This window comes from Empidonax traillii, unplaced genomic scaffold, assembly GCF_003031625.1.
Source record: "Empidonax traillii isolate 1590-97213 ecotype Southwest subspecies unplaced genomic scaffold, ASM303162v1 scaffold352:size1026972, whole genome shotgun sequence".
Taxonomy (NCBI): domain Eukaryota; kingdom Metazoa; phylum Chordata; class Aves; order Passeriformes; family Tyrannidae; genus Empidonax; species Empidonax traillii.
The window spans coordinates 135887-157232 of NW_020955545.1; positions in this window are offsets into that span (position 1 = coordinate 135887).

Sequence of the window (21346 nt, forward strand, 5' to 3'; positions counted from 1 at the left end):
GGGCAGTCATCAGCCTGCTCAGCAGGAATAGTGATAAAAAAGAAGTATCAGCGATGCCATAGCCAATACCTTTGACCATAATTATCCAGTTTCATTAAAGGCAGCAAATTATTAAACAGATGCCGTGGTGGTGTTCTGTTCCGCGATTCTCTCCATGCTTGTGACAAGTGATGCTGTCATCCCGGTGACTCATCCTGGCTGGATCTCCCGAGATCACTGAACCCACCGCGGGAGGGTTCCTCGGCTGTTCGCCAGCCCCGCTCCCGCGGTATGCTTGGATCCAACGGGAGTCATTGGCAGGGACTGCCAGTTCTGGCAGGGAAAAGCTCAGTCCCACAACAGACCAGGGGATTCCTCAAAAAAGTGACCGAAAAAAGACAAATCAAGCCACAGCTTCTCTCACATGGAGTACTGGCCTATAACAGCTGACATCCTAAACTGGGTCTACATGTGGTGAGAGACCAGAGCTGGGAAACCCGTCCTGACGCGCGCTCGCTTTCCAGAGGGGAGGAGGGAAATACTGCCATTCCCTGCGGAAAACAGGGGCTTGCCAGAGCAGCAGGATAACTGAGCAGGAGGGGTTTTGTGGATTAGCTTTTAATTGCTAATGTGATACCCCTCTCCCTGCGGACCCCCAGGCTCTTTCTTTGCAAGATCTGTCCGTGTGCCACCTCAGTAGTTTAGGTACAGGCAGCAACAGCTGTTTGTTGGAAAAGTCCCGGGACAAAACCTACAGCTTCTGCCTCCTTTTAATGCGCTGGCTCCCTCCGAGCTCTTCTGCAGACAGCCCCAAGGGACAGCAGGGCTCCGACGAAGCCCTGCCTACACACCCAGACACAACCCGGGTGCCACTGAGGTGAGTCACAGGAGCAGCGCACCTGCCACTTCACCACCATAACCTCAGCAGCACCAGGCTCAGAACTAAATGCAGGGCAAGTAAATACAGCCAAAATACCTATTTCAGGCAGTGAGCATGACTGAGTGACACAGGCTGTAATGACATGCGCTGGCAAATTGGTCTTGTAGAGAGAGGGATTAGTTTTTGCTCAGAATTGAGAGTAAATTTCTTGCAAAGCTTTTGGATATGGTCAGAGCCATTTACTAACCCTGAAGGGGAAAAAGAGCTGCAGAAGTTCTAGAGGAGCTGTCACTTGGAAAGTGCTTCCTAGCTTTATTAACCTCTGTTCCCTAGGAGATGTCATACCTGTCCTGGGAAACCTGAAAACGATAATAAAGCTGATCAAGCAAAAGCAGGGAAGAAGTTGCTCTCTCAAGCAGCATGATGGGGCTGATGTACCAAGGGCATGTGTTTTAGCTTCCCCTAATTTTGCTTTTTCCATAGCTGTCTTTAAATAATTCCTTCAATTTGTAACATCTTGAGGAAGGAGATTTTTTTTACTTACATATGATCACAACTATGATCATACTGTCAAAAGCAAGATCACAGTCTGTTGTCTTTCTGTGGATTTTCCTTGTCTTTGCTACCTTTCTTGCCTTCTCAAGCATAATCACATTTTTTTGATTACTAGCAACTATAACCATGTTGAAATAGTTTAGTGTTACTTTCTGAATCTCCTGATACTACAACCATACTTAGTGATAGCTTTTTGATAGGTGACTCATTATGATCACTTCAGGTATTTCAAAGTAGTTCTTCTGGCACTGAGGCTCATCGTCCCTATTATGTCATATTCAGTTCTCCTTTTTACAGTTATTCTGTCTGGATTCTACAGCGTGCCCTGTCCAAAGCTAAATTTCCTATCTACACTGTCTCAGTTTTGGAAAACTTTCTCAGCATCTTCAAAATGTCGTGGCTCAAAGAGCACCTCCAGCAGGGAGCCCTGCCTGCAGTCTGGATGATCAGCTCCTTGTAGCTAAAAGCCTCTTCATACAGGTTCAATAGTGCTTGCCTGAAGTCAAGAACAAGTGTTTTTTTGTTGCGTCAATGGCTACATCTACACATCCTCCACCATGTGGGGATTGCCTTTTACTTTGAAACAGTTGGCTGTTTCCCAAATATTTCCAATACATAGATATTCCCAAAATATCTATATAAATGTTGGCTTCAGATGGTAATTTTGACCATACTCCTGCTTCAGATGGGACCCATGCCCCAGTCCCAGAAACCATCTAGACAAGTATTAGTTAGTACTGGTGAAACACCTTTAACACTTTTACATTAGCACTCTTCAGTGGAGTTAGAGCACCTTAAAGGCAGAGACTTAGGAGATGTATATGGAGGCCACAAGGCCAACCAGTGAGATCTTCGGTGAGAAGGGAGCATACTGTTTGTGCAGGGGCTGCAAGATGACTCCTGTAGGATATGCAGGGGTGCTTGTGTCTATGTGTGGTGGGAATACAGAATATGGCCAGCTGGTGCTTCTGTTGCCATTGACAGCAAGTTGAGTAATGTGTTTTAGAGGTGAGTTGAGAAAGGAGTTTCAATCCCATTATCAAATTAATCCATCCATTGCAGACAAGTGTTTGTCCTGTAAATATTTCCCTTGGACATGTAGTGGCAGAAAAGTTCACAATAAGCCATGTTGAATTCTGCCTTTTGCAGTGGCAGCAGAGGGAATTTTTCTCCCTGCAAGAGACACGGCATGATGACAAAGTGGCCGCAAGTTACCTGTGGCAGAAGCAAAGGGATGCAGTTTGGAAGAAATCCTTCCCGGTGAGGCTATTTTAGGATCATTTTATAGCTCTTTCTCATCCTCTGAGTAGCATATGAAAGAACTTAATGTACTGCCTAAGGTTATTTTAATTCATTTTTTAATTCCATAGTACCAAACACTTGTAGTCAGTGTATGTTGAAGTAAGTAATATGATCATAAATAAGACCTGAGCTGGTAATCTTCCCAATAGAGCTTAAAATGTCTACTGCTAATTTAAAAGTCAAGAACTTGTTGACTTCTCAAAATGTTTTAGCCCTCTGCTCCCAAAGTTTTAGAAAAGCTTACACATTTACAGACGCAGATTCATGCATATATGCACAACTTGTGTTGACCTGTCATACAATCATGTATTTTCAGTGACATGGTTTCTTTTTTTAAACTGAAAGTTACACCTTTACCACCTACTAATCTATCTGTGTTCAAATCTCTTGAGAGCTTTACTGCTAGTTGAGAGAGCTTTGCTTCAAGTCTGTGGGAGGTTTAGTCAGTGCCCACTTCAAGGAACGCTGTGGCAATATCAAATGTGTAATCTTGGGAGATGGGGGTTAAGGCTTTACACATACTCTCAAAGTTCTTCTAATTCTTGTCCAACAAGTACTTATGCACTATTCCTAGATGCAAACCACAGTTATTCAAAGGAGCACTTTGAACAGGCTTGTTTAAGACCTTTTTCTTCTCAGCTAACAGGAAGTATACTCAACTTTTTTTAGAAACCCGTATTACAAGGCTTTCACGTGTGCCAGGGATTCAGAATGTCTTTACATTGCATAACATATTCATCTGCCCAGACTAGTTTGTTTTCCTCGGTACTTGGAGATCAGCACTAGTTTCTACAACCTCTTTTTGTATTTCACTTCTGGTCAGTTTTAAGTGAGTAATCAACTCCTTATGTTTCAGAACAGATATTGAAAATAGTTGCCTGGAAACACTTGATATTCTCAAAATTTTAAACCATTCAGATTTGCTGAGCATCCAGACTTTGAGCTAACAGTTGTGGGAAAAATCACACCAATGAAACTGTCTGTTTCTTCCTGCTTGAATCCTTCCAGACAATGAATGTAATGTAGAAAAACTGGAGATTCTTTGCTCAATCCGTCTCAAGATCATTCCCCATTTCTCTTTATGAACATTTCATGAAAATGCTAGAGGGATGCAACCACTGTTGAGTCATGCTATGCATCCCAGTTTCACTCAAAAAGCTCTATTGGGTTGAATCACTGCTTAAATATATTTAATAATATAACGTTTCCACCCTCTTTTCCCTAACTCTGTCCAGTCAGTTCCTCTTTATGGTCCTCCCTGAGGATCTTCACCTCCTAGTGCCCAGTATCACTGGTGACACTAGCCCCTTATTTTACAATTTAGGAATAATAAATAAGAATAATACGGACACTAGTTCCTCAGTTGCTTCTGGTTGGCTTCAGATAACTAGCACAAGGTGAGGATACAAGGTTGGGTTCACAGTTGAACGTTTTTATTCCTCCCTCACCCATCAACATGTCTTAACAATGTTCACTGGAACAAGTTATTCTGCCTTAGTAGTTAGGCTCTTGCTTCACAGCTGTAATCATGCAGGTTAGCCTTAACTGGTGTTTCAGGTTTACTAAGAATCTCTAGTTCTTCTTCATCATTTTTCACACAGTTACCTTCAGTGCCTCTTCAGGAACCAAAGGAAAATCCTGTGACTGTCTCATGGAATATATGCTTATCATTTTGGGGTTTTATTTAGCTCCAGGTAGTCTCACCTGAATAGAAACTGTGGGCTTTACCAGCAGGCAGAATGATGCTTGTCAAATAAGAGCAGGCAGTGACTGGCTTACCGGTGGGTCTCTACCAAGAGTTTCATTCCAAGTTATCACCTCAGACTATCTTTCAGTTGTATCTGTAGACAGCTACCAACAGTCCCAGTGAAAACCCTCTGAGGTGAAGTCAAGGACCTTACAATTCCTGTTTGACAATGGTGTGTAGAAACCAGAAACACTCTGTGGCCTCATTCAGTAATCTGATAATTTTAGTTTTGGAAATTTCAGTAAAATGACAGCAAATCCACCAAGATTCTCAACACCTTAAATGGCTTCTTGGAATAAGCAGCCCATAAGAAGTAAAGAAGATGGAAGGTGACAAGATATTTTCCTGTTTTCAGCTTGATCCAAGTGGAGACATTCAGTTATTTCAAAAGTTGCAGTACTGTGCAACTATGACAGCAGTATAAAGCAACAATTAATATTAAAAATTAAATGAAAAATTATTTGTCTTACAACATTTTATAGGATTAGTTGGAAGAAATGTAATTTATATTTAAAATAACAGTTGAGAATGAACTACTTTCATGGCAGGTTCTTCTAGACCTGAAAAACATGTAAATATTTTTTTATTTATTTAGTCTATTTAAATTTATTTGGAACAAAAAAGTTCTTAAAATTTACTTCATGTATTTCTAAAAATAAATTCTACAAACACGTATTAATATAAGTAAACACCAGTTATCCTGTCTTTTTTAATCTTTAATACAATTTTTAATTTAACTAAGCCTCTGGTGTTGAAAAATCTTCGTAATTCCTCTTTACTCCCCAAAGCTAGCTTTATATGCAGTGGTCAAGAGTAAAGCACTTGCTGCTTGCCACAAATCTGTCAGAGTGTGAAGTGAGCCTAGAGTTTCCTTTTATGGTCTGCTGTTTAATGCATTGGTGTGGTTTGCTGAAACAGAAGGTGTCATCCAGCACAAGACCACAGAATTTATTTATACCAATTTGTGGTCAGGCCCTGTGTGGTATTTTCCCATTTCTTTTCATTCTGTCCTTCCCAAATTTTCACTTTCAGTAAAATGTAAGCGGGCCTTTTCACTATTTTGATAAACCCTTGCAACTACACTTGGTTCATCACATAGTTTAATGTGAAGGGTGAGACTTATGACCTTTCATTCATGAGCCATATCCACAGAGGGGAAAAAATTATATTTCAAGTGTGAGAAGAGAAAAAAGAGAAAAATGTCAGAGAATTCTTCACCAAGGTGTTCTCTCCTATTTCTTGCAAGCTTAATCAAACCACCACTGAAATAAATCATAACAGGTTATGGATATAAGCCATTATAGTAACCTTTAAGTATTTGAGGAGATTTAAAAGGAAACACACAATCAACAAATCATATGAAAACATATGAAAAGAAAGGTTGCACCACAAAACAACTGTTCTCTTCCTGTTTGGCTACAGGTCCATGAGTTACCAGAGGCAGCCCAAACCCAGGAGCACATCGCCAGATACACACACAGGGGCAGTTCATTCTGGAAATTGCCGAGTACCCTGCAAGACCACCAGGAGTAACGTTATGGAAGTTTGAGAGAAAGTTTTGATGGAAAAAGGAAACAAGTTTCTTTTGCCTTGCATGTCTCCAAACAACTTGCTTTTTTGATTTGTACATGGCCACTCAGAAGCATGAACAAGCTTTTCAAGCTTTGTTCTCAGGAAAGTTGACACCCAGCTTCATGAGTATTTCAGTGGGATTCCTTGCAGTGAAAAAAGGAGTGAGTCTTTGTTGACTGAGGCTGTGATCTGTTAAATCTATGCGTAAATATTTTCTCGAATTCAAAGGATTGGGCTGTGGATGACCCCATTGGTGAACAGCAAGCTATGGAAACAGCCAGATTTTAGTGGTCTGAAGGTTAAGCTGTACTACAGTTACATACCTACCCTCTTTCCTTTGTAAATGATGATGCTACAGAGCAAGGCTTTGTATGTGTGCCCAGTGTGTCGGAGACGGGTGTTGGTTACTTTTTGTTGCATCCCTTTATTTCAGAAAGCTGAAGCATTTGAAAACACAGCACAAAGAAAATTACAATATATTCTGCATAATTTTGCAGTTTTACACTGATAGAGACTCTTAACTGAAACAGACCACAGTACAATGACTAACTTCTTACTAGACTCTATCTTCTCAGTTCCACAGAACTTGACAACTTCCCTAAGTGTGAAATCAGCTGGTTTTCTTGTTTGTGGAAAAAAAAAAATCTCATTTTATGAATATTTAACTGATTCTTAACCTTCCCATGTCTTCCAATACATAATTTTGCAATAAACAATGTTAATAAGGGCAAAGTCCCACCGAGAGTTATAGTACAGGTCTTCACTCTAATCAGGGTACATTTTTTTCTACAAAGGTGACTGTCTGGACTGAACTTTGTACTGAAGTTGCTATATTTATGGATCTGCAGAAAAGTGATACCTGCTTACACAAACTATAGAAAACAACAACCCTAATTCTTTACCAGTTATTGGAAAAGAAGACCAAAGTCCCCATGCATCAGGCATATCTTATAAATAAGGAATCAAAATGAAATCAATGTTTGAAAAAAGAGAAAAAACTGAAGGCAAAAGAAGGCAATTAATTAGTCAACACTTCTGCTAAAAAGAGGCAGTTTTGACAGTGTCAAGGTGCAGAATCTCTGCTGTTCCAGCACCTTCAGTGGATAGGCTATTATCAGAAAATAGACTTCAGCTGCCAAGTAATTCTATTTCTGATTTGGTCTTGAGGTAATTCCAGGTTTCCTCTTAGCTCAGTTCATTAAGAACATGATGCCAATATCACCCAGGTTGCCGTTTTGATCCCTGTATGGGCCAGTTACTTAAGAGCAGGACTTGAAAATCCATGTGAGTCCCTTCCAACTCAATATTCAGTGAAATAAAATGTTCCTCAGGAAATGTTTTTCACAGAAAGGGGTGATATAGCTGCACAGCATGAGAACTCCCTTAAGGTCTTTTAGCAGGAGTGAGCTCACTTTTCCTTATAAAATGAAATCTAAATTTACCTGCGCTACCGGAAGTCAAACTGACCATCAAGGAGATAGCAGGTGTGCTCATGAAATCATTGTAGGAGAGTTTACTGAGCATTCAGCCCTTCAGCACATAAAAAAGAACTCTGTACTGACGAGGCAGTAGATTTCCCTTCGCTAAGGTTAAAGTTTTCATTCTGCTGAAGTAACTGGATTTAAAACTGCTTGCCAAAAGAATCAGATTAATCATTACCACTGCTGAAGAGGATAAACTCAAAGACAAAAAAATACTGTGAGTACTTCAGAATGACAGGTTTCTGAGGAAACCTGACCATCAAAAACATATTGCAACAACAATAAGTAAGAAAATTCCAACTTTGCCTGAAGCATAAACATAAGGATTGAGATACACACTTCTTATTTTACCCTATTTAAGTAGTTATACATTGCCCATTCTCCATTTTGTATTCCATACAGAGCTGGCACTGGTTGCTGGAAGCAGCCTGAAAGAAGTGAATACACTGGCAATAGCAACAAATCTCTTAAATGCAATCTGTTAAATTAAGGTTTTTTTGAGTTGAGTTATTGTGGCTTGTAAACCCATCATCTATTGCAGAAGGTAAATTTTTCATGAAACGACCTGAAGAATGGAAATGAGAAAATACCTCCATTTTTTTCCAAAGTAACAGTCAGGAATAATTTCAAGTACTAATTAGAGTGGTACTGCTGCATAACAGAATTCACAATATGATCACAGCCACTGTCTTTAGAAGTGAGTGGGAAGTGAATAAGAACAAAGAAGGGAGCTTTTAGAGGACTCAACGGGCAAATTAAAATCAAGCATTAATGGAGAGTGTGCATATGAGATTGGGATAAGTAGAAGCTGCCAGAGGAAAATCCTAATTTTATTATTCTTATTTTAGAGATACGAGAAATCAAGCAAAACTAAGACTCGGGCACATGTTCACTCCAATATCTGGCTGTGTTAGCAGAAGCTGTTTTCTTCAGCTGAACACCTCTCCCTCACTATTTGTGTTGCAGTTTACTGCCCCTTCTAATCTTCTCCTGAGCTGCTTATGCTCCTGTCAGTGCAAGCTGGGTTACCTTGAGCAGTAACCCTTTTCTGATCTGTCACATTTAGCTTCATGTAGGTAAGGAACAATTCTACAAACTGCTTAGCTAACAGCTTGGAAGGAACTATAGCGTCTGGCAGGAGAGCCGTAATGTCCTTTTACCTGACACAGCCTGAGCTGAAAATGGAACTCTGTCCATTGTGTGGCTCTCTACAACTAGTGGTGACTTCCATGGCTGCCATTTGGCACAATTCCAAAAGATTCATAAAGCATCAGCCCCTAATGGTAGAAAAAATGGTGTAAGGGCTTTATAGAGGAGAAATCCGTGAGCAAATCTGTGCACCATAGACCCTAAGTTAGGCCATTGTGCGACATGGCTATAACTGGCAAAAGAAAGCAAAAATTATCATTGCACCAAAAGCAAAATAGGGTATAACTTGGCTCAAACTAGCAAATTGAAACAGTCTTCTCCCTGAAAATACAATTCTTATTACCTGTATGTGTCAGATGCAAGGCCAGTGGCTGTTAGAATATAACTAATGAAAGATAAATGACGAACTGTAATACAAGGGTTGGGTGAAATCATAGAATGGTTTGTGTTGGAAGTAACCTTAAAGATCATTTAGTTCCTGCTATAGGCAGGAACAACTTTCCCTACACCAAGCTGCTCAAAGTCCCATCTACTCTGGTCTTGAACACTGCCAGGGATGGGGCATCCACACGTTCTTGGGACAACCTGTTTCAGTGCCTCATCACCCTCATAGTAAAGAATTCCTTCCTGATACCTGATCTAAATCTACCCTCTTCAATTTTAAAGCCATGCCCCCTTGTGCTACCTCTACATTGTCTTGTAAAGAGTCCCTCTCCAGCTTTCTTGCTAAAGCCTCTTTAGGTACTGAAAGGCCACAATCAGGTCATGCCACAGGCTCCTCTTCTTCAGCTTTTAAACTGATTGTTCAGTCATCACCAATACAGGTGAAAGACTAGTCACAGTGTTGATCTGGGTGAAATGCTGAGATGTAACAGCAAGTTACAGCACACCACATAACAGTACCTAATGCTTCCAAGCCCCCCAAAAGCAGATTACTGTTGTCTTTGGACACGCAGTCACAGGGAGGTAAGTGAATCACCCCAAAGAACAAAAAGGCAGAGCTATGATTAGGCTTTGGAAATGGCTGACTGTGAGCTTAATGAGAAGCACACTTAGATATCTATTACCTTGAAAAATGAGCACATTGTTCCCAGACTGCACTGCAATGCATTTTAAAAGCTGCAACAGTAATAAAACTGTCATAGGATATCTCTCACCCCCAAATAATGTCACCTTCTCTTTAATCCTTTTGGACAACTGTGCCAGTGAAAATGTCCCAGTGTGGTGTCCATGAGGGCTTGCTGATAAAAGCGGCAATACGATCTTGAGGGCAGGACACATCCCAGTGGTCAGTTTTAGGGTTGTTGCTGGCTCTGGGAGGAAGGAAGTATCCCCTGCAAAGGACATCCTAGTACTGTGATTAGGACAAACAAATCAAGACATAAGGCTTGCAACACATAACCAAGCTATGAGGTTGTTATTTGCAGTGGATAAATTTAAAAACTCAGTGATTAATATGGGTTTTACAATTATTTACTCCAGCCCTTTGAGTGTAACAGGTCATTGGACAGCCATCATGTAATTTACTTCAAGTCCAATAGTCGCTGCTGAATTAAAGCATGTCTATCAAATAAAAAAAGACAGTGTCGATTTAATTCTTTTAAGTGATGTGCAATTTTTGATAGATTATTTCAAGAGTAAGTATGCACACAGATAACTAATGAGAGCATTATTTATGGTCTGAATTAGTTCAGCTTCATCTCCCAGCCACTGAATCTCATTATACCTTCAACAGCTAGGTTTGGCATTTATAAATTGTGATCAAGGGGCCTTTAATCTTTGATCATCTAAACAGAACAAGTTTGTAAGATGATTAAGCGATCTATACCAAGTTTTGTAGTTTCCATCTATATTAGCTTGAATCTTTACCCCTTTGAACACAGTATTCTAGGAGTTATTTCTATTTTCTAGCTCCCTGTTTATACACAAAGATTACCAGAATGATCTCCAAATTTCTTTCTACATTTCTGTTTCCCAAACACTATTGTGGAGGCATGTCCTATGTTCTTTGTGTCTGAAGTCAGTCCTACTTCTGACTAGGGTAACTGTGCAGACATTCCCTATGTCATCCAACTGTTGATCTCCCACTAATTCACTGTGTGACTTGCATTAAACTCATAAGTAGGTGTTAAGCCTCTTCACAGTAGCACAGGTTTTAACTGAGAGGCTGTCATTGTGAAATGATAGATTTTTAAACAATTCTTCAGCTGTAACTGGCTTTGTCAGTTCTGCTAATCTATTCCTGAAAGACAAGATAGTGACCTTAAAACATTATTGAAGGACTTTTGATCTGAAAAAATATGGAGGGTCTTATCTACATGCAAATAGGCAGTAGAAGGTATGCATTTTTAGAGAAAAGTGGTTTTGTGCACATATTTTTAAGTAAAGTAATTCAACTACAGTTGTTAGTATTGTCAACACTTTTGAACAAGAGAACATGGCATAGTTATTCTATTGAAAAGGAGAATTGTTTAAAAAAACTTTCCCCTCTAACATATGAAATGAAAATGCTTTGTTTTCAGGAAAGCCACTCATAGGCAGACATTAGATTAAGGAAGCCGAAGGAACCACAAAAACAAACACGATGTGATGTGCCAGATCCATATCAAAACAGCTGGACTGTGATGATATATGAACAGCTGGGGGGGGCTGAAAAAATGTGAGGCAAACTGCTGGTCCAAGCTTGGTATGAATCTTGTCCATAAGGCTCCAGGCAGGGGGGAAATTTAGACTGAAATCACAACTAATTGAACAGTAAGACAACCAGGTGGGTCACGAGGACCTTCAGCTGACCAGCATCAGGCTACTGCTTATAGACTCTTGTGGACATCAGCCTTCTACAGGGCAGCAGGCACTCAACAGAAAACATTCATCCTGGAATAAACCAGTTTTAGCTGTGGCTGAACAGTGACTACTCAACAGAAAGGAGAGCTAATCTGCTACTGCAAACACATCCTTATGTGCCCCATTGCACTGTCAGCAGCTGCTTGCCCAGAAAGAAGGCGTTGGGAGTGTGCTTGTGTGTGCATGAGGAGGGCACTGACAATGATCAGTGTCATCAGGCTGTCTAATAAATACTCCTGTCATGTCTACTCTCATCTTCCATTTTGCAATACCCTCAGGCCCAGTTCTCAAATCCTTCTCACCTCATTGCAGTGCCCATCTCCCCTCTCTCCTGACTACCTACTGCAAAGTAAGACATCCTCAACATCTTTTCTCATCCCTACCACAACAATCCTCCAGTCTGTACCTCTTCTCTTCCCTGTGCCCCATTTCTAAACCTCTGCTGCCAAGCTGCCAAACTTTTCTCTTTATCCAAAGAGGCTCTTTGTCCAAAGTCATGAGATCCATCTCCCAGCATCTCCATGCCTCAGTCTTTTAATCCTTCCCCCAGTATTCCTTTCCTATAGTTTGGATTGTTCGTACTTGACAAGTCAAGTTTCTGTAAGACGGCTTTAAAAGATGGAGAGACAATGGCCTAAAGATTGACTTCTCAGAGCAGGATTTGTAACATGTTTGCTTTCCTGCTGACAGGATAACAGCTTGAGATGGCTTGAAGGGAATCTTTTGCAGCTAAATCTTCTATCTTCTAAAATTAATGCTTCAAAAAGCTCCTTCTTCACTCGAAGAACAAAATTTAAACTAGACAACAAGTGAGGCCTTACTTATTTCTTACTTAGTGTTTCTCAACAGCCAAGTGATGTTTCTCCAGGGACTGACAACCCTGGAGAAACAAATGGCTTGATGCCTTTAGCTGCTTTTAGCCCAGACCTCTTACCAGATGCACAGTTGGATGGCCAAAAAAGATCAAAAGCTAATTCAGCAGAAATGCTTAAATTCAGGAAGATATATGGAATTGAGCCCATACAAGTCCATAACCATAAAAACATTTATGTGCCCAATTTTATAAGCTCCTCTGCAATAGTGTCATTAAGCACCATCTGAGGACTATGAAGGTTGTGCCACATGTGATTTAAATCACTGTGTAAATCACATTTTTCACAACTGCCTGACACAGAGGACAGAATATACACCCTCTAAAATTCAAGGACATTTTGGATTGGACAGTATTTAAAATACAAGTATTTCTCTTCATGAAAAGCAGTGTCAATATTTGAGGAGAATATAGCTGAGAGGACAGAGTTAGTGTGCAGAGCCCAGATAATGTGGCAGAATTGTCAGACTGTCAGGCAGCCATCCTCTTTGTTCTGTACACTAGCAGACTCTGCAGAGGAAAAATGTGGGGAAAAAAGAGAGGATAGACAAAAGTGATTCTGGGGAAAAAAAAACTCAACTGTATTTGGGCTGTAATAAATACTAATTTTAAATATATAAAAAATATTTATTGGGGACTGCCTCATTGCAGAAATTTGTGGTATTTAATCTTTCTGTGCATCAAAAAACCCAAAAGAGTAGAAATTTTCTTGTTGAGTTTAAGAAGAATTTCCATATTTGAAATTTGTTTGGCCATATTAAACCTGACAGTTGGGAGAAAACAAGTGCAAAATTAGTTTAGAACAGAAATTTCACACCCTTGTCAGCGCTGCATTTTGTTACCTTGTTGCTCAATCTTGCTTTCATATTATAGGTAAAAACTGAGATTATGTTCATTCATATGTCTAAAGGAGCCTCAATTTTCAGTTTCTTTGCTGTGATTCAGTAATTGTACGAAGTGAGATAATATTACAAAATGTTTATTTCTGAATGTTGAAGGTCTGCTTAGATGCTGTGAAAGCTTTATTTGCCAGCCAATTGTTTTTCTAACATAGGTTTCCCTAATACCTCTCAGCTGTTCTCTTTAATCTATGTATTAGTTCATTTTAATAAGTATATTCTAAATTAGGCATTGACTATGTATTAGAGGATTGCTTTGATACAAGATGTGGTTTATCCCAGGCAAATGAAAAATGGTGTCGGTTCCTTTCAACACTGCAGCATTTTTGTCACACGTGTTTATGCATTTATCAACTGACATTATAGAGTTTTCCTTAAGCTGAGCCTTGGATGTATACCTAGTATGTGAAAAAATAAGTAGACATGTGCTTGTGATTTCTCTCATTTGAATATACCCTTCAGGCAACTTATCTATAAAACAGAACAAAGGGCAGTTTGAATATTTACTGTATTTATGAAAGTTCCGTTTGAGAAAAAAAAGTCACAGATCTTCAAAGGTAGGCGCTACCTTTAGGCAACTGGTAAGCGGAGGAGAAAAGGAGGAAAGAAATCCTAGAGATCTTCAGGAAGGACCTTCATGGTGTCTAGCTCAGTGTGATAATCATACCTCCCCAGTTTCCCTCTAGTCAATGGAAAATAAGTGTGTTCTCTAGGGAATACTTCTCAGCAGCTGAGCTTTGAGTTATCTGGGACCCAAAGGGCATCAGTGAGTTGGTCACTGTCTTCTAGGACCAAACCTCTCCTGATGGCTTGGCTCTCAGGAACACGAGCTCAGCAGTAAGAAGACACTGCTGCAGTCAGCATAGGCCAGCTTCACACAGGGCAGTAAGCAATGCTGGCTGTAGGTCGTGCATCCCTGCAAAGGACAAGTATGCTTTTGGAAACAATTTGGCTCCTTGGCAATTGCACAGTGAGCTGCACAAGATCTGAAGGCAAAGCAGTACCAGTGAGGCTTTGATGACAGGGCCAGGGATCCATGTGCCTGCCAAAGCCTGGGAGCCAGTCAGTTAGAGTTGTTTATTTCTGGGTTGTCAGCCCCATGCATTCCCATGAAGTAGCCCAAGAAGGACTACAGAATAAACGTGATATAGGTAGAAAGGTTCAATATAGGTCACAGTGCAATGTAGTAGGCACATCAGTTTGCATTGAAAACATGCTGGCTACTACTTCAGTGAGCACTGTCAGCCAGGCCACTACAGAAGGAGCATAGCAGTATTTGCAGAGATGAGAAACCTCTACACAGACTCCCATCTACCATGGTAGAAGTGATCTCTGCTTTTCTCTTGTGTGTTTCGTGAGCTCTGAAAGCCACATCAGACTTCACTACACCTGCAATTGTGCGCTGTCAACCCATCCACCTTAGGTCTTTGGGTGCATTTCTGACCCTCAAGTGAATAATATTCCACATTTCTCTTTTCTTTTTTCTTTTTTCTTTTTTTTTTTCCCCCTCTGCACGTCAGAAATGTATTAAGGGGAAAAGATGACACTTCACATGAGTGTTGTAAGTACAGAGCAGCCTCTGTGGAAAAACTAAAACAGCTGGGAGAGATTCAAGACAGCACAGGAGCAGAACATCTCAACAAGTTTGAGAAAGAGAAAGAGAGGTCCCTCTTACCACTCTCTCTCAGGACTTTGGAATTTCCTTTTCTGGAACAGCTTATTGATCATCTGCTATACTAAGACCATTTGAGAGACAGAATGAAGACAAATGTCTCCTGCATTTGGCACTCCAGACAGCTGTTGACCCATGTGGCAGCCCACAGCCACTGAGCATCCCCAGTAGCTCACCATGCTTGTTCATACTAGCTGGGAGCATGTGAGAACACATCAGCTGCAGAGCTAATGGAGTTGGCACTTCATCAGCTGCCTAGGATTCTCCGTGCTCTTGTCAGAGACAGCTTGAAGCAGCAGCTGGTTCTTAATCTACTCAGATCAGACCATTAGAGACAGAACAAGGAGGCAGCATACCACCATACTTCTGATGTAGGAGGCAACAATGTGCTCATTATGTCTCACTTTCTCTGTCCACACTCCTTTTTGCTTTCAGTAAGGAGTACTTCAGTGGAGAAGAGGGCAATGGAAATGGATATCCACCATGGCTCCATCCTGCCAAGCTCCAGCCTTGTAGCCATCAGGGCTCCAGGAGACCTTAACCCACCAAGCAGGGGCTTAGCTATGTGGGAGATGGAGACAGCCACAGCACACGTGGATGCCTTCATAGTGCTTAACATTTGTGTCCCATCATTGAACAGGATCCAACATCAGCCATGTGTGCCTGAACTAGAGGCTTCTAATCAGCCTTTTGTAATGTCACGGGGCTTTTATGGTCCCATCCCACCTGTCTGTACGCACCCAGGCGCTGTACAGAGGCAGGCTCACAGCTGAAGCTTTGAAATTCAGGCTCTACCGGGAAGAAAGCAGATTCAGTTAACATTTATTTTTCCACATATCTGTTTACTTTCTTTAATTAAAACAGGAGATTACTCACAAAAACTACTGCAGTGGCCCCAAATAAATCAAACTCTTTCAGAAATTAAGCTTTGCAGAAAGGCAACAATCTAACTAAGTGTGTATTTACAGACTGAACACATCCATGGATATGTCTTGCAACTCTTCCAAGAGCTCCTCTAATGAAGCAAATTTGGGGTTAGCACCCAGCTTCTGGATTGTCTGGATGTCATCCTAGGGGATGACAGGGGCTGCAGTTCCTGGGAAAGGTGCAACCAGGCTGGGTTCCTGAGTGCAATTTTGGTTACACGGTTCTTCCTCCACCCTGTGGCTGTATTTGGCTTTACAGACTCCCTGAACAGGCAGGGACATACTGCAAGGTATTTACATACCTTTTCCAGGGCTGTAAGGTCAGCTTAGGGCTGTAGCTGCCTCTCCATTGGGGGCAGGAGGTGGGAGGCACAGGATAAGTCAGGGAATGTGCTTGGGGTCTCACCCTTAACTTAAATGTTCGAGTCCACATCTGGCTTGAGGCAGGTGTGAGGGATGCAGTTTCGCCTGGTGGTTGGTTGTGAGGCACAATATCCAGTCAGTGGCACAGGGTCTGTCAGGCCCTGAATGGCCCTGGAGACAAGCAGCCTTAGGCCATTTTAAGGTGTTATGCAACATTACCTGGGACAGGCTGGTTAAATTCCTGTAAAAAAGAACTCTACACTTTCTTACTTTAGTTCCTGAATTTCAAATGTACAACTTTATATAGTCTAAGAGCAGCCTATAAGAAATAGTACAACAACAACAAATTATAGTCACCTTACGCTTCCTATCCACCAACAGGTTAAATGCATGACTTATAATTATTACAAAAAAGATCAAGCCCAAGGTAGGAGTGACCTCTATAATAAAAATTTCATAATCAAAACTTCCATGAGCTTCATAGTAGAAGTGTTGTGGCTACCCTGTGAAAGTCTGAAACGCTTCTGAGGACTGAATTTCTGAGGAAACCCTCCTGAATTTCAGCGCTCAGGAATTCATTGCTTAGAAAGGTTTTGGGTGCAGGTTCCAACAATAATTTTGACTAAAAAAAAGCCATTTCTTGCCATGTCTCACTAAAGATTAAGTCATCAGAGTGACATTATAATGCACCACAGAAAGAGAGGTTAAGGGGTGATGAGAATGAATGAGATTCTTGTCTTCCGGATGGGAACTTGGCCACAACTTCCAAAAATTCTCTTTACAAAGATCTGACCATTTTTGAACAATTCTTCATGGGATTTATCACTTTTTGTCAAATTGTCCTTGCCCTAAATTCTCATTGCAGAAACAGAGTATGGCCGTGACTCCGCAGCCGCAGGTCCCCAGCCGAGCGCCTCCGGAGATGCTCGTGGTGCACCATCCTGCCATCCCTGGCCGCTCGGGAGCCCTCACCTGCGCTCCCAGCTTTCACTGTGTTCATTTTTATTTATTATTGATTTGAAACCATGCAATATATATATTTTTTCAAAAAATATTTTTGAGGGATTAAAAATAAATTAATAAATAAAATGGAAGCCTGCAACTCTCTGGCGGGGCGCTGCGCTAGCTCCGAGCCGCCCCCTGCCCGCTCCGCGCCCTCCGCTGCGGCTCTGCTGCCACCTGGAGGGGACAGGGACAGGGAGGGTCCGCCTGTGCGCCTGGAGAGACGGACACAGTGCTGGAACAGGGCAGGATCGGTCTCGCCTGTTCTTCCCCTCCTTCTCCCGCTGCCTTTTGCAGCGCGGCAGCGGTGCACAGCGGTGCTACGAGGCGGGTTTGTAGCTCAGGTGTCCTGAGGCCTCCGCCAGTTTTCCGCAGCGACTTCTGGCCCGATGCGGAGGGCAGCGGGTCGGCGGCGTGTGAAGGTGACGCTCCCTCTGAGGGTTTGAACGCTAATCCTGGATGGTTACAATGGAAGAGAACGGAGCACTCGCCCCCGGAGTGGGAAGGCTGTTTGTTACCTGTTCCAAAATTACAATAACCCCAGATGGGGAATCAGGGACATTATTCTTTACTGGTACACAGACTCGTTACACCGTTCACAGTCACCTCTCACAGCACTGCTGGCTCACCCTTTGATGCCCCAATCAAAGCTCCAGACCGCGGTATTCCCAGCTTCAGCACCTCCCGCCTGTGTCACTCATCTCCTCCCCAGCACGCTCCCCGTGGGACCCCTGAGCCCCGCTTGGAATAGGACGCTGCTACCTGCGTCCTGCTCTCTGCCAGCACCCTAAAACAGGGCTGCAGCTGTGGCTGCCTCCTTCCACCAGGTCAGCGAGAACCCGATGCTGGGAAGGATGTATGTATGTTAATTCCAGGGAAATAAACAGCAACGCTGCTGTGGTGAAATCGGGAGTCACTCGGAAAGCACGGTGTCAGGTACATGGATATTCAGAAAGATCTTGTAAAAAAGAGATACAGCTCCTCCCCTGCAGAACAACTTCCCAGAGCAAATGGGAAGTAGCACTGCTTCATTGCATCACTTCCACACTTTTCAAGAACATTACAATTAACAAATCTGTTTTCCCATTTAGACTTAGTAGTAGAAATCATTCAGGCATGGAAGATGGAGTGGGAACTTCCCTTGCAGATAGATGGGGCAATACTCTGAAGAAGATGCAGCAGGCAGAAAGCTGGTATGAAACAGGCATGACACAAATCTGCAGAATTTAAATTACTGTTTCAATTAAATAAATGAGCTTTTTAAGCAAACAGTTCCTTAAACATCTTTAGTGTTTATTTGTTCATAGACTGAAATGAGACTTGAAGCTCCCAAGGAGTCCCTAAAATCTTGCCATTTATCCCACATGCCTGAGGCTACAGCATGCCTGGTGAGCGCCTGTCATTTCTGTGGACTTAGCAGTGATAAATATAATAACCCTAACTCTTGTTTGCAATAATGCCATATTAGTGTCAAGGGGTCATAAAGTGAATTCTGTTTCTTTTCAAGGTTTAGGAGTGTAGGAAATAGAAAAGCAGACATAGAATCATAGAATCATAGAATCATAGAATAGATTGGGTTGGAAAAGACCTCCAAGATCATCAAGTCCAACCCCTGATCCAACTCCAATTACTAGATCATGGCACTAAGGGCCACATCCAATCTCTGCTTAAAAACCTCCAGGGATGGTGAATCCACCACCTCTCTGGGTAGGCCGTTCCAATGCCTGATTACCCTCTCTGTAAAGAATTTCTTCCTAACATCTAACCTAAACCTCCCCTGGCAGAGCTTGAGCCCATGTCCCCTTGTCCTATTGTTGGTTGCCTGGGAGAAGAGACCAACCCCCACCTGGCTATAACCTCCCTTCAGGTAGTTGAAGAGAGTGATGAGGTCACCTCTAAGCCTTCTNCCCTAAATTCTCATTGCAGAAACAGAGTATGGCCGTGACTCCGCAGCCGCAGGTCCCCAGCCGAGCGCCTCCGGAGATGCTCGTGGTGCACCATCCTGCCATCCCTGGCCGCTCGGGAGCCCTCACCTGCGCTCCCAGCTTTCACTGTGTTCATTTTTATTTATTATTGATTTGAAACCATGCAATATACATATTTTTTCAAAAAATATTTTTGAGGGATTAAAAATAAATTAATAAATAAAATGGAAGCCTGCAACTCTCTGGCGGGGCGCTGCGCTAGCTCCGAGCCGCCCCCTGCCCGCTCCGCGCCCTCCGCTGCGGCTCTGCTGCCACCTGGAGGGGACAGGGACAGGGAGGGTCCGCCTGTGCGCCTGGAGAGACGGACACAGTGCTGGAACAGGGCAGGATCGGTCTCGCCTGTTCTTCCCCTCCTTCTCCCGCTGCCTTTTGCAGCGCGGCAGCGGTGCACAGCGGTGCTACGAGGCGGGTTTGTAGCTCAGGTGTCCTGAGGCCTCCGCCAGTTTTCCGCAGCGACTGCTGGCCCGATGCGGAGGGCAGCGGGTCGGCGGCGTGTGAAGGTGACGCTCCCTCTGAGGGTTTGAACGCTAATCCTGGATGGTTACAATGGAAGAGAACGGAGCACTCGCCCCCGGAGTGGGAAGGCAGTTTGTTACCTGTTCCAAAATTACAATAACCCCAGATGGGGAATCAGGGACATTATTCTTTACTGGTACACAGACTCATTACACCGTTCACAGTCACCTCTCACAGCACTGCTGGCTCACCCTTTGATGCCCCAATCAAAGCTCCAGACCGCGGTATTCCCAGCTTCAGCACCTCCCGCCTGTGTCACCCATCTCCTCCCCAGCACGCTCCCCGTGGGACCCCTGAGCCCCGCTTGGAACAGGACGCTGCTGCCTGCGTCCTGCTCTCTGTCAGCACCCTAAAACAGGGCTGCAGCTGTGGCTGCCTCCTTCCACCAGGTCAGCGAGAACCCGATGCTGGGAAGGATGTATGTATGTTAATTCCAGGGAAATAAACAGCAACGCTGCTATGGTGAAATCGGGAGTCACTCGGAAAGCACGGTGTCAGGCACATGGATATTCAGAAAGATCTTGTAAAAAAGAGATACAGCTCCTCCCCTGCAGAACAACTTCCCAGAGCAAATGGGAAGTAGCACTGCTTCATTGCATCACTTCCACACTTTTCAAGAACATTACAATTAACAAATCTGTTTTCCCATTTAGACTTAGTAGTAGAAATCATTCAGGCATGGAAGATGGAGTGGGAACTTCCCTTGCAGATAGATGGGGCAATACTCTGAAGAAGATGCAGCAGGCAGAAAGCTGGTATGGAACAGGCATGACACAAATCTGCAGAATTTAAATTACTGTTTCAATTAAATAAATGAGCGTTTTAAGCAAACAGTTCCTTAAACATCTTTAGTGTTTATTTGTTCATAGACTGAAATGAGACTTGAAGCTCCCAAGGAGTCCCTAAAATCTTGCCATTTATCCCACATGCCTGAGGCTACAGCATGCCTGGTGAGCGCCTGTCATTTCTGTGGACTTAGCATTGATAAATATAGTAGCCCTAACTCTTGTTTGCAATAATGCCATATTAGTGTCAAGGGGTCATAAAGTGAATTCTGTTTCTTTTCAAGGTTTAGGAGTGTAGGAAATAGAAAAGCAGACATAGAATCATAGAATCATAGAATAGATTGGGTTGGAAAAGACCTCCAAGATCATCAAGTCCAACCCCTGATCCAACTCCGATTACTATATCATGGCACTAAGGGTCACATCCAATCTCTGCTTAAAAACCTCCAGGGATGGTGAATCCACCACCTCTCTGGGTAGGCTGTTCCAATGCCTGATTACCCTCTCTGTAAAGAATTTCTTCCTAACATCTAACCTAAACCTCCCCTGGCAGAACTTGAGCCCATGTCCCCTTGTCCTATTGTTGGTTGCCTGGGAGAAGAGACCAACCCCCACCTGGCTATAACCTCCCTTCAGGTAGTTGAAGAGAGTGATGAGGTCACCTCTAAGCCTTCTCTTCTCCAGACTAAACAACCCCAGCTCCCTCAGCCTCTCCTCATAGGACTTGTGCTCAAGTCAACAGGAACATAGACAGTTGTCTCACTGGTTTCTGAAAAGAAGTATAAAATTGAGGGGAAGAAAAAGGTGGATTTGCTGAA